The sequence below is a fragment of the Dromaius novaehollandiae genome, chromosome 4 (genome assembly GCF_036370855.1).
Source record: "Dromaius novaehollandiae isolate bDroNov1 chromosome 4, bDroNov1.hap1, whole genome shotgun sequence".
Classification (NCBI taxonomy): Eukaryota; Metazoa; Chordata; class Aves; order Casuariiformes; family Dromaiidae; genus Dromaius; species Dromaius novaehollandiae.
This window is the reverse complement of record NC_088101.1, coordinates 27,204,810-27,218,415: the sequence shown is the minus strand read 5'-3', so window position 1 is coordinate 27,218,415 and position 13,606 is coordinate 27,204,810. Positions and strand designations below refer to the sequence as shown.

The 13,606-nt window shown below is 38.0% G+C and overlaps 1 long non-coding RNA gene across 1 annotated transcript; it reads right to left on the bottom strand.

Annotated features, from left to right (window-relative positions):
- Positions 1-38: 38 nt before the first annotated feature.
- On the bottom strand, positions 39-13,144 carry LOC112996786 (uncharacterized). Its single transcript, XR_003262553.2, has 3 exons — positions 12,688-13,144; positions 5,492-5,581; positions 39-148 (listed from the first exon to the last, which is right to left on the bottom strand). It is a non-coding gene; the product is annotated as an uncharacterized LOC112996786 (long non-coding RNA).
- Positions 13,145-13,606: the final 462 nt, after the last annotated feature.

Sequence of the window (13,606 nt, the reverse complement as noted above, 5' to 3'; positions counted from 1 at the left end):
TTCTGCCGCATGTAACAGAAATTCAGCTTTTCATTTACCTTTCTGATGCTTTTGTCACACTGTTCATCAATATTTCTTTTTTAAAACAAAGGCTCATGCCTTCCCTCTTCACATTTTTTCTAGTACAAATAGTAGAAAGAATTCATATCTGCAAAAGGAAAAAAACCTCTCTATTATAAACCTCTTATATGTTTCATTCCTATTCAGAAAAGATTTGATTCCTGTAAAGCACTGGTAAACACTTGCTATGTCTTTCTGAAACAAGATTTTCTGAATACATGCTTAATCCCAATGTGACCCCAGATGCACAAAACTTTGTTTTGGATTGTCTTTACAAATGGTTGATGTTGGAAACATAACAACCCAGAATGGCTGAAGATAAGAGAACTAACAAACTGATGAGGCTTAAATTGGAAGTAAATCAAGCTTGTTATGGTCCAAAATGATTGCACTTGGAGAAAGAGCAAAACTGTGTAGAAGCAGTGACAGCTGTTGCAGATATATGAAGTACAGTAGTGACCTCAACTTATGAGAAACAAGAAATAGAGTTCTAAGCAGAAATATGATGGAGGTTAGATTCAGAATTAGCAAAATCACTACTTTCCCTCTCTCTAATATGTATACTAACATGCATTTTCTCCCTCTGCCTCCCTCCCTCTCTCTCCACGTCATATATAGTAATACATGTAAGTTAGCCAAATTACTCCAGATCAGGAAAATAAGCAAGTTACTATAAAGCCAAGATTGAGAATCCTCAGGAAAAAGTATATGAATTATATAATTATTCTGAAATCAAACACTATGTTTGGAAGTTAATATTGGATTTAAAAAGAAATCCAAATTTATCAAAGTATGAAATTCCATAGTAGGTCATAAAAATACATATTTTTCCTACAGCATTGTATTATAACCGTAAGACCATGATTTCGGTATTTGTCACCCCGATCCCCTGCCGCTGGATGGGTGGTGACTGAAAAGGTCACTGCTGCAGCTGTCCTCATCTCCAGGACAGCAGTGGCTGAGTTGCCAGCACAGGCTCCAGACCAAGGCAGTCTAAAGTCCTTCATATTAAGGTAGTAGTCCTGTGAATTGTCCCAAAGTAACTTATCCCTGCTTATGCCTCAGACATGTTTCGGTTTCATTCTATTGCTACCAGGCAGACTAGTTGCTGTTATACAGAAATGCTTGGACACACACAAAAGATTACTGGGAGATACTTTTTCCTATAGTAGGGGCTATAGACACATGCTTTTCTGAAAACCAGTGCCTATGAGGCAGATGCAGAAACGTAGCCACTATTTTGTTTTGTTTTGTTTTTCAGCATTTAAGAAACCCATTTGAACAGAGTACATACGTGTACTTAGGAAGTGGATCCTGCAACAAATCTGAGTATTTTCACTATAAGCACTTCCATATCAAATATAAAATACTCTGGGAAAAATTGTCTACTTCTGTGTTATACTACCTAGCAAGTAATCAGAAAATAGTGGAAGATCAGGCACAGACTCTTCTTTTTCCTCTTTTAAATGATGTTCATGTCTTACAAGGTTCACAGGACTCATAACTTCCATATGGACTAATTCTGGAGAATGCCAAGTTATGCACAGGACTGCACTTGGAAGTAAAAATATAGGTGGAGGTGGGAAAATACTCTTTCGCCTCACTAGTATATTATACTATTAGGCCAAACCTAACTTCCTGGAGAAATATAGCAAAGACAGACTATTCCCAAAGAACTAGAGTTACCACATCACGCAGCTTTCATCATTTCTCTTTGCATTTAGGAGCAAGGAGAAATGAGATCAGGGAGATAAGTTATGAAGAAAAAAAAAGTTATTTTACTATGATGTCATGGATTTAGTTTCTACCAGTTGCTCAACTGAAGTCTTGCTCTGGGTTATTTCTGTTTTCACATTAGCTGGCAGGTAGAAAATAGTGAGAATGAAGAAAAAAAAAACAAGAACAAAAAAACCTTTTGCTTGGTAACAATCTGTACTAGCTGATAGTATTCCAGAAGGAATGTCACAATAACTCTCCAGTCTGTTTTCTCTTTGTTTCAGAACTGTTTCCATGGATCCCCAGACCTAGGCCCCACTGAAGGGCTCCCCAGAGCATAACACCATGTACTGGCAGGTCACGGACCAAGCATCATGTACAGAACGCAAACAGAACGTCAATAGCACAGTGAACACATTAAACCTATTGCAAATACAGTTTACTGTTGAGGATACCAGCATACTAGAAATAGGAGAAAGAGGCAGACCCCGGAACATTATTAGACGTGCAAATGAATTATGCAGTCTCTTGTGCTGTATTAGCTTTTAATTCTAGGAAGGAAGAACTATCCCAAATGAGTTTGAGAAAGCATTTAGTGCTGGGTGGCTAGAACACCCATTTGCTCCACCACACCCACCAATTCATCCATCCATGCAATGGCTAGTTTAGGTGAAATGCCTTCTGGAAGTCTCTCCCAGCTATAACATCATTCCCATATGTCTTCAAGTTTAATGTTACTGCACACAAACCCACACCTCCTACATTATTTGAAGTTACAAGTACTGTAAGTGCAATTTCAGGCCAATGGGCTCTTGTGAAATCTTATTTGGTTTTTTTGAGAGAAGCTCAGCATATTTCTTTGTGATAGTTTAAAAAAACTGTAATCTTCTGTCCACATGCCAGAACAGAATTTGCTATCTGCCAAAAATGACTTTCCCAATACTGTCCAGGCAATTATCTCAAACCTGACCTGCAATGATTAACTTCCAAGCATTTGGGAGGTTAAATTGCTCAATGATAGGTTTTCTTCTATGCAAAGGCGATACCATTGCATAAGAATCACTACTTAGTTTACATTCTTTTTTCCTTTTAGGAACAGCTAGAGAAGGCATGCCTGCATTGGCCTCTTCATTACACATACATTTTTTATCAAGTGCGATCTTCCATGGAGCACCAGACTGAAATCTGGTGAGACCGTGGCCACCTGTGAAAGCAACCTGAAGGGTGAGAAGACTTTGTATGTTCCTACATTGTCCCTATCCCAGTAGCAAATCGCTAGGCAAATGGCTTTTCCTTCTTCACCTGTTATTGAATGCCCACATAAAGATCTCACCACTGAAAGACATGACAGCAGATAATCTGCAAAGTGGGGAAAGATCTGCTAATGCTTTACAGGTCGCATGTTGTTCTCCAATGAAGCTGTATCAGTGAATGATGAAAAAGGAAGTTTTCTCTGATATATAACGTGGTCAGCTGCTGACCTCCGACTTGTCCAATTGCCAACTATAAATTCCAGTCATTTCTTACTTCAGTTGGTATTTTATTATACTACCCCATGACATTACAAGCACATGCAAGAAAAACTATCTGTACCTCAAAAAGAACAGTGAAGGTGCAAACTCCAACCAACAGAGACTTAACGGTGAAAAGCAAGAATTATGGGTGCCATTACGTATCTGAATGCTTGATTTGAAGCCTTAGTGTTCCGTTAATGTTGTTTAATTGCCTTATTCCAAAACTCACAGATTCTCTATTGACACCTAAGGGAGTTATGAGCTGATAATGGAGAGAAAGCTGGACCCACTAACTTTGCCACAGGCCACACTACTCTGTGATAGTAACAGTAGAAGGTTGTCCCCCTTTATACTGAGCAGCGGTAGTAGCAGACAACATATGCACATTATTAGTGGATTTGACAGTCTGTTGACAGCAGAGGAATGGAAAGGCTCTGCAGTCCTCCCCAGACCCAGGAATGAAAACCAGGAGCATACGGAAATAGGCACAGACTTGTCTTCCTTTCTCTTCTCCACTCCACCCTCCACCCCCAGCTTGTCTCATCTCCTCGTCCTTTATCCCCACCCTGTTTCCTTTCCTTTCAGTCGCAGGTTTCTGGCCTGTTTCTAAATCTTTCCTTAGCTCCTCATGCCAGTCTCTCTCCTCTGGGTTACTTTTCCTGTTTATCTCACTATGGCTCCTAGCTATGTGCTCAGTAGTTAGGTTTCCTTTCCCCACTCCTTCCTAATCCCTGCCTCCTCCATTCATGAGGTTTGATGCCCGTCTTCTCATTCCCCAGCTGATCCTCGTTACCCTGTAAGCTTTTTTTTTTTTTAATGGACTTTTTCTTTTCTTTTCCCCTAGCACTTTTCCTACTCTCAGTAGTTCCCAACTCCCCATTTCATTCTCCTTGTACATCAGGTCTCCATTACCATCCATCTCATTGGCGCTGAGACACCTGCTTGTTTACAACAGATACGCTGGAGAATTTCCAGCCAGTTCTGCTGGGAGCCTTGCTCCTCCAGCCACACTTCAGCCCCTGCTCAGGGCACAAACCAGCACAGGCGACCAGACACCGCTCCACACAGTCATGTCACTTCAGGTCCTGCTGTCCCCAGAACACCGAGGAGGAGACTGAGAAAAGGGGAGGCCATTTTGGCCCCCTTGTGATACTTCCCATTCAATTATTTCCCAACCCTTTCATAGAGAAGTTCTAATCAAGGTTATTCTGAAGCCCTTGGACAAATTCAGTGGTCATAACAAATCAGCCACAGTTTTCTCTACAGTTTTGTGGAACTAGAGGGAATTTTAACTGATCAATCAGCTTCAAGCTTGCATGAATTCTTTTCTGACAAAAAAGGTAGAAAGATGGGATTTTAAAAATACGTACAGCTCTACTATTACAAAATTCTTCATCTCGTTTTAAGTCAAGATACTATTGCATAAAATACCTCAGCAACTGCTACCAATCACAATCTAGTGAGATCCTGTATTTTTTAAAAAACCTTCTTCATTTTTTACTACTCTATCAAATTAGTTTTTGATGTTATTTTGAAGTACATGATTAGGAGTGTTTCACTGCAGGAAAAAATAACAGGAAATATATTTGGCCAACTTCAATGCCATAAACATTAAGGGCTTTAATTTCTGACTAATAACTTACGGATCCTGAGTCATTTCACTGAAGTCAACCAATAAGTAACTTGTAAAAACAAGTAACTCAGTAAGCAAATAATGGTAAAATCCTTTCCCTCAAAGATCAGCGAGTCAAATTCATTGTAATTAATATCTAAATAAAAGCAAGGTGACCAGCCAGCATTTTTAGTGCATATGTTTGCATGCATATATTGTATGTGCAAGGATGAGTACAACTAAGAATTCAGAAGTCTTTTTTACTATGCATTTTGGCCAAGATGAATGATGGATTTTAGCTGTTATTTCCATTTATAATTGAATTGCAGTTTCTCAGACAAAATAACCTTGGAGTTTTCATATTAAAACAACATAGCAGCTTATGAATCAATTTAGGGGCCTTGTCATCTGATGATTCATTTATTTTAAAAAGACCAAGTTAATATTGATGATTCCTCTATTTATGTTCCACATCACATTTTTATGTCATATTCTCCTGCTACGAAGGAGACTTTTCATTTTTAATTTCTCTTCCATTGTTGCATTTCTTACTGTTGTTATTGGAATACAAACAAATAAGGACACTCACCTCAGAGGTATTAGTCTCTTCTAATGACATCAGTGTGTAGGCTGTGCAAAATCGAGGGATCAGTTAGTCACTCACACCATCTGTGTGGGCCTGTAGAAAGCAAGATGTAATCTATCATGTGGTAAACTTTATACAAAACAGCAACAATCTGTATTCAGCTGCACAGATTAAATGGATCCCTTGAGGAGCTGCAGCCTGCATGAGCGCCTGCTTGTGGGTGTCAGTCATTGGGGGTCAGCTCTTCATAACACAGCCAGGGAAAACTTATTGTTTGTCCACAAAAGAAATTTGAGGGTGGTGGCAGTCAGTTTCACAGACTGGTTTGCTAGCCAAACTGCACTGGTATTAAGTAGTGTTCTAGATTTTCAGGGCCAACTTCCTTTCTCATATTTACTGACGTAAGAGACTTTGCTCTGGGATGATTTGAATACAAGAAAGGAGAAAGTGATGAAATCATTCCTTTTAGGTTTTTACTTCCCACAGGAATAAAACTATTGCCTTCCTTGCCTCTCAAAGCTACCAGAATGCTACTCCACAAAGTGGGGAAGCTGAAGGTCTACCAGGCAAAGGAAAAGGCTAAATGCACAGTTAACAAGTTTATAAAAGCCTCCCTACATAGCAGGGTGCGGAAGAAAGAACAGGACTTCCGCAGGGCATATCCCCAGGCCACCTCACCTAGTAGGATGGAATTTATGATAACATTAGTTTTTACCTATGCACTTTAACTCCTGCCGACTTTTTTAGCAGTCACTGCTAGGCTTTTAGCGCATATGGATGAAAATTATAGAAGTATGAATATATGAATAAATAGAGCTCACAAATAGGTCTGACTGACTAATCTAACACTCACTAATTGTGTGTGGGTCTACCGGTCATGTGACACTTGCTGGGCAGTATTAACCATGCAGGCAAGTTAGTTCAAAATAATAGTTAAATTAACTATTTAATAAAATCATAGATTTTAGTAGATGACTAATTTAACTATACATATATCAATATTTGTATCTACAGCACTTGTATGATCCCAACAAGAGTATGCATGTGCGCTTACTCCCCTATACCAAATTACTGCAGCTAGTGCTGAACGGAGTTCCTGTTGTACCTGCTTTCGTTAAAGAGGTAGAGTGTCCTGTAACAACCCCCATCATGACACCAGTGGCATGCCAACTGCTTCATTGTTATAAAGTATATCTGTAGAGACCACCTTCAAGAACAATTACTTCTTCCAACCTCTTTTTTTCTCAGTGGTACCAGTAGCCTACTCTGATAGCCTAAGAAGGCATCTTCATTCATTGAACAATGGTTCTCATTTCTTGCTTGTATACTGCTAGCTACTTTTTGGACTTTTTTTTTTAATGTAAAGAATTCTGATGCTTATTTTCAGATTAAGAACACAATCTCATACACAAATTTATTATTTTTCTGTATTTTTCTGTAACATTCTTTTTTTTACTACTGGCTAATGTCAAGATACCTGCCAGTCTTTACCTTTTTAGGTCTGCCTCATTGTTCTGCTTGTTCAAGTACAGTTTGAACGTACCATTTCTTTTAAGAAAATTATGTGCCAACCAAACAATCATCTATCAGGAATCCCAGGAGAATTCTAGCACTGCCTCACACCCTAAAAAAAGAGCAACAAAAACAACACCACAAAAACCCAGATGGTTAAAGTTCAACAGTCCTGATCTTTGCCAAGTTACCATTTAGACTCTTTAGACCAGGCTTCTCCAAAATCCTGCATTTTCTCACGCCACTTCTGCTGCTTTTCAGTGAACAGCAATCATAGTCCCCCACAAAGTTTTTGCTGAACTATCCACAAGTCACCTAGAATTCCTTCTACATTTTTCAACAATCAATTCATTTTTTTATGAACAAACTCAAATGCTTATCCAGACCCCAAGGAAAATTAGGCTAATGCATGAATCATTTGCTCCATCAGAGTTTTGTTTTTTTTTTTTAAAACTAAAATTGAAGAGCATGAGCACTTGGAAAGGTGTTGAAACATTCTTCTGCAATGTGTTTGGTAGATGAATAGTCATGAAGTCAGATGAGAGGTATAGGTACTGTCTCTGCAAGTCTTGTAAACTCACCAGAGAGAAGACAGATGAGTTTAAACATTTTTTCCAGCTGTGGCTGGAGAACAGAATGGAAGAGTAGAGAACTGATCTTTACTAAAGACAAGACTCTGAAATTCTGAGGGAGGAGGAACGCTGTCTTCTCATCTTGTCAGTCACCAGAAGAGGAAGACCAAAGCTTTTACTATATTAGACACTCATCAGAGCCCTGTAAAAAAAAAGGTGAACCTACTGAACACAGCCCAAAGCATTTTGTTACAAAAGCCAGGAAAGGCAAGATCATAGGAGAGCCTTTCCTTGTACTCCTCCAAGCACTAGAGCCAACTCCTTTCATATATTGCTTCACCTACTAGTGTATGGTCTGGTTGTCAGGTTTCTAGAAGTCTCCCTGCTGCATAAGGACAAATAGAGGAGACAGTTATAAGTATCATATAAAAGCACGCAGGAGCTAAGAGTAGGAGAGAAACAAATAAAATACCCGGGAAGAAGCAGAAAATGTGGTATAAGAAATGAGTTACTGCCAATGCACGTTTTCTCCAGAGTCTATAATCAGTATAGAGTTAGATTAATCATCTAGCTCAGAAAGTTAAATTAGGCATCTACTAAAACCTATGATTTTATTAAATAGTTAATTCAACTATTGTTTTGAACTAACTTGACTGCATGGTTAATACTGCCCAGCAAGTGTCACATGACTGGTAGACACACACACAATTAGTGAGTGTTAGATTAGTCAGTTAGACCTACTTGTGAGCATTATTTAAATTTTTTCAAGCTTAGGAGATGACCATAATTAAATTCACTTCACTGGAGTTACTAGCTTGATGACAAGAATCTAAATCAAACTTTTTCTGACATTCTTCCTTAACTTAACTGACAACTTCCTTCAACTTTTACCTACCTCTTGAGCATAACTTCCTAGAAAAATTAATATTTTAGAATATCTCAGTTTTGACTAACAATTTTAAAAGGCTGATTCCCAGACAACACCATCCTTCATGCTCTTCAAGTGAGGCTTCATTAAACCATCTCAGTTGAGCACCTTAAAAATGGAGTAAATTGAGGTCTCGAACTTCAGGCCAACTCCCTTAAAAAAATTACTGGATTCTTTCCATCGATCATAGTGTCCTTTGGTTTTACAACACTGGAGTTCCCAGTCACTTCTCACTTTTTTAAGTCCTGGCCCTAGATGTCACAGATGTGAAGGAGCTTGGTTCTCAGATTTGTAGTAAAGACAATCCAGTAAATATCTGCCAGGAATACTGATGAATTGATTTGGCTAAAAGAATCATAGTCAGCATAATTAATATTTTTATTCTTTTTTTTAAGCAATTGTGCTTAGCAGATGGAAATAATTTTTCTGAGAAGAGGAAGTGAAGGGAGGCCTCTGAAATTTTATGAAGGAGGTGAACAAATGTTCTTTGGCTGCCATATGCCCAAGGCATAACATTTTTGTAGTGGTCTAAGAAAAGAGCTGTAGGATGTGTGTTACTAAATCATGTTAGGAGATGACAGAGTTGAATAGTTTTGAGTGTTAAAATTAGTAAAGCATGCTACCCTTGTTCTTCCATTCACATACAAAATAGATCAGCAGTGCATAGACTAACTTTTTTAATTCTCTTTTTATGTCAACTTTGTGCACTGTCTTTTTTATATATTATATATATATATACACATATACATACACGCATATACATACATACTATACACACACAGACATATATATATATACATACACACATTACGGTGTTTGAGTTACTACCATGTGGGATAATTGAAAGCACAATTTCCATTGCCTCTCAAACTTGTGGCTTGTTTCCAGTATGGTTACATGCAAGGAAGGCAAATAATGCTGCAAGCAATGAGATGAAAGACTGGAACAAACTGTATGCAATTAGCTTACTTGACTACATGGAACTGGCTAAAATTCAGATGTGGTACAAATGAGTATAAACAAAGGAGTTTCTTTTGCTTCCCTCGTGTCTGAATTTGATCCATTGGTCTTAGCATATGAAAAGCAGTGGCACTGGGAGTAATGTAGCTGTAATTCACCCTCGGTGATAGTTAACAACACTGTCACTTCATTCAACCTGCAGAAGACCAAGCTCCAAATGGTTAATAATTTCCCCACTTTTAAAGGCATTGTCTTCAAGACACTACAAAGTAAATGAGAAGCACAGAAGTCTAATCCCAAATGCTGACACTCCACCAAAAAAAATAAATAAATAAAAATCAGGCCTTTGCTTTCAAATCTCAGTTGAATCAGGATTAAGGTTCTAGGCCACAACAGAAAATTACATGTATTAAAGTAACACTGTTCCATTCCAGACTAGTATAAGAAAACTAAGATAGTGTACTGCTGGCATTTTAAGAAAAACAGACCAAAACATGCTGAGAAGAGGTCTTTACAAATGTGCAGGGATATAAAGCAGTATTAAGAATAAGCACAGCTCAGAAGAGAGCTGCATATAACAAATGAATGATGTTCATACTGAAATGCATGGAACATTGTTTCTTTCAGTGGAACGTGTTTTATCATTTTGAAGTCTACCTATTCTCACTAGAGGTGACTGGATCTTCACTGGTCATAAAAACTTCATAGTTCAAAACCAGCTTCAATCTCACAACATTACTTCTTGAGGCAAATAATTTGTCAGAAGGAGGAAAAGAATGACTGTATTCTTTGACATTGTATCTGTTGCTAACCCTTTCTGGAGATACAGCTGCCTCTCGCATGGCAGTTGTACCACTCTGTGGGTTAGGGTAAAGATACAGCCATAACAACTTTGCTGTTATGCGCCTTTGATGCCCTATTACCCTATTAATCTCCAATTCCCAAGGATTAGGGAAGGGAGAGTTCCTGCATTCCCTTGAGTCCAAGGACTATGGCCACAGCCCATGGAAAGCAGAAGCAAACAGAAGTCTCCTGGCACACCCATTTCCCTCCCCAAGACAGACAGACAGACATTTTTAAGATGAGACACAACCCGGCACTCCAAAAAACAAAAACAAAAATTTTTTTTTCTTTTTTTTAGTATATGACACAATGGAGGAAAGAGGTTAGTGCTGAGGGTAAATTCCAAATAGCTCAGCATGTTCTCCTGGATTGTCTCTTATGTAATCCACAAAATTCAGTCTCACAACAGCTTGTTGGGAGCAGAGGGGAGTGGGTTGGGAGCTCACTGACAATACCACACACACGTGCACATACACACACAACCACCACACACACAAGGCAATGACAATTAGCTAGCCCACCGCAAATGTCAGCCAATTTATGTAATATCCTTTTACTCAGCATTTCTTATTCACTGAAGGGTAGAAAATCTCAGCAAACTGTCTCCAGAGAATTGTAAGTGGGGAAAGTTAGTCAGACTCAAAGTTTTTCTCCAGTTGTTGCATTGCTGGCTGCTTGATAGTCTATATGTTACTTTACTTAAGTAACCAGTGAACAAGCAGTCATTTATTTCATAAGAATCACCAATGCAATTGGTATTAACCTGTTCTAATTGTTATTAACAGCAGGTGTCATTTTAAGCTGACTAAGCACAGCAGCCCTGGGCTGCTGCTGTTCATGTTGTCCCACAAGGAGCACAGAAAACTTCAGAATCCAGTTTGTCCAGAGAATAATTTTTTAGATGGTAGAGAGCCAGCAAGTACAGACTGGATGACTGCAGTGCTAAGACTCGCTGACCTAACACACCTGGGAAATCAAGGAAGAGCTGAGGAGGGACAAGAGAGTATGGAGAAGAACCTCCAGCCAGCCTTTCTAGTAAAGAAATACATTGGCAGTATACCTATACTGCCTTGAAACAGGACCACGAGTCTCATCTGTTCAGTGCTTCAGGATTACACATAGGGCAGGACCCCCCATGTCATTTTTGTCTCTACACCACATTATCCTATTTTATTATTATTATTTTTACATTATTTTAGATTCAGAGTTCCAGTTTCCCGCTCTTTCTATGAAAGCGAGCAGTGATAAGCTATTTTATGAATGCTGCAGCTTTTTAAAAATAGGAAGGAAAGCTGAAAGAAAGAGATTCTCTACTCATCGCAAAACAGAAAATTTCAAGTGGTATATAATCATTTAGAAACAAAAGCTGTTATGATCAGAGCAAAGCTTACAATGCACACAAAGCAATTCTGAAATTAAATCATATCCATTCACAGCTATTGAAAATAGAAAAATCTAGGATTAAAGTTCCAAAACCAAGTACAGAAATACCTCGTCCTTATTTCTATAATGATACCATAAGGGAAAACCAAAAGAATCTAATCAACAACTACAAAAGCTTGAACTATTAATTTGCTTATTACATTTGTTTTTACAGTACTTGTGTCCACCATAGTCATCTTTACTGACTTGGAGTCTCCACAGAAAACCCACCTGATTAGCCTTCCCTTAAAAGCCATTGGTTTATACTTCTCTCTGAGATGCAAGAATCTGCTTTTCCTACTCAAAACTTCTTAGTAACTGATTATAAATTGAGCAATATCTATAGGAAGGCCAGGAATAAAGTTTTCATTTTTGCTTTTTTAATATATTACTAGATTTTTGGTTTTCTTTTTTTAAGACAGACTAAGGTTCCAAAATTGTGCACTGTTTGGTGTACTACTTGGCATCTGACTGGTCAAGTAAACCATTTTCTTGAAGCTGTTTAAAATCTTTATGATAAGCTACCTAGTTTATACAGCTTCATACTTGATCTGAACTACATGAAGAAACTTTATTTAATCTTTGGGGAATTTTGTTTTATTATAGAGTCATCTTCAATTCTAATGAATACTAATGTTTTTGATAGAGAAGACAGATCTTTACCACAAATCTGAGCTCCAAAAGGGAGAGTAGCATTATTCTGTGAAAGATCAGAGCATGTACAAAAATAATTAAATCCGGTTTACATGAAAGAAAATGTTCAGCAGTAACCTTAAATATTGTGTCAGCAGCTATTTCATCGATTTAGGACATTCGAGATTTTTCCTGTCTTTTCTCTTCCAGGAACAGATGGTTGGTTCCTTTTGTTACTGTTGCTCTTCTTGGAAATACAGCAGTGAATGATAATGTAATTTGTTATTAGAAATACTTAGATGACTTTGCAGAAAGAGTAGTTAAGTTACCTCAGGGCAGTAGGCAAGCATGTACCAAAAACCATCAGATCCAGTTGGGCTTCAAGCTTCTGCATAGCATTAGACGGAAAATTTACCTTTAGATAAAACATAGATGACATGTTAATAAAAACTACAGGAAATGAGAAAATATTAGAGATTGTGTTCTAGTTTAGGTATAAAATGATCATGTCTTAAGATATCATTGTCATGACACCTTATTTAAGTAAATCCAGTGGACGTGAACTGTATACAGTGTCTTCTAGATCAGAAGGCACACTTGTATGTCATGAATATAGAATATCAAATAGCAGAGCTTAGTGCCTCTGAAAAAATTTATGGGCTCCAGACTTGCTCTAAATCTCCCTGAATTCAATGGGAGTCTCTCTTGACTGATATATGGATTTGAGCCAATACCTGACGAGGTGCCCTCTCCAAGAAATGACACTTGTAGAGAGCATGCAGAAACCACAAGCCTTGGAGGATACAGGGAGATAGCAGGTCATTTTTAAAACTGAGGTTAATGTTTTTCTATACCATGAAGAATTAAATAGAGGTCTGATATATTTTTATTTTGCTTTAAACTCAAATTTTGTTCTATTTAGAGATGTTTTATTTATACAATTGTACAATTATACAATTTGCACAATTACCAGGCTGGCTGAATTCTTAGCTATGTTATGGTTCCATGCCCAGAGATCAGCATGGCTGCAGCTTTTAACAATTTTTTCTTGTTTCAAAAATGGTCTGCATTTGCTTTTTGCTTTTTTTTTTGGGGGGGGGGGAAACAATTGTTAGATTTAAAAATGAAATAAAAGAGCAATAACAACAGTGGAACAATCTTAGGCTTCAAGTGGCTACTTGCCTCCAGAAGAATTTATTGTAGAACTGAGTTGCTTCAGATTGATGCAAAGCTGCTACATATCATATC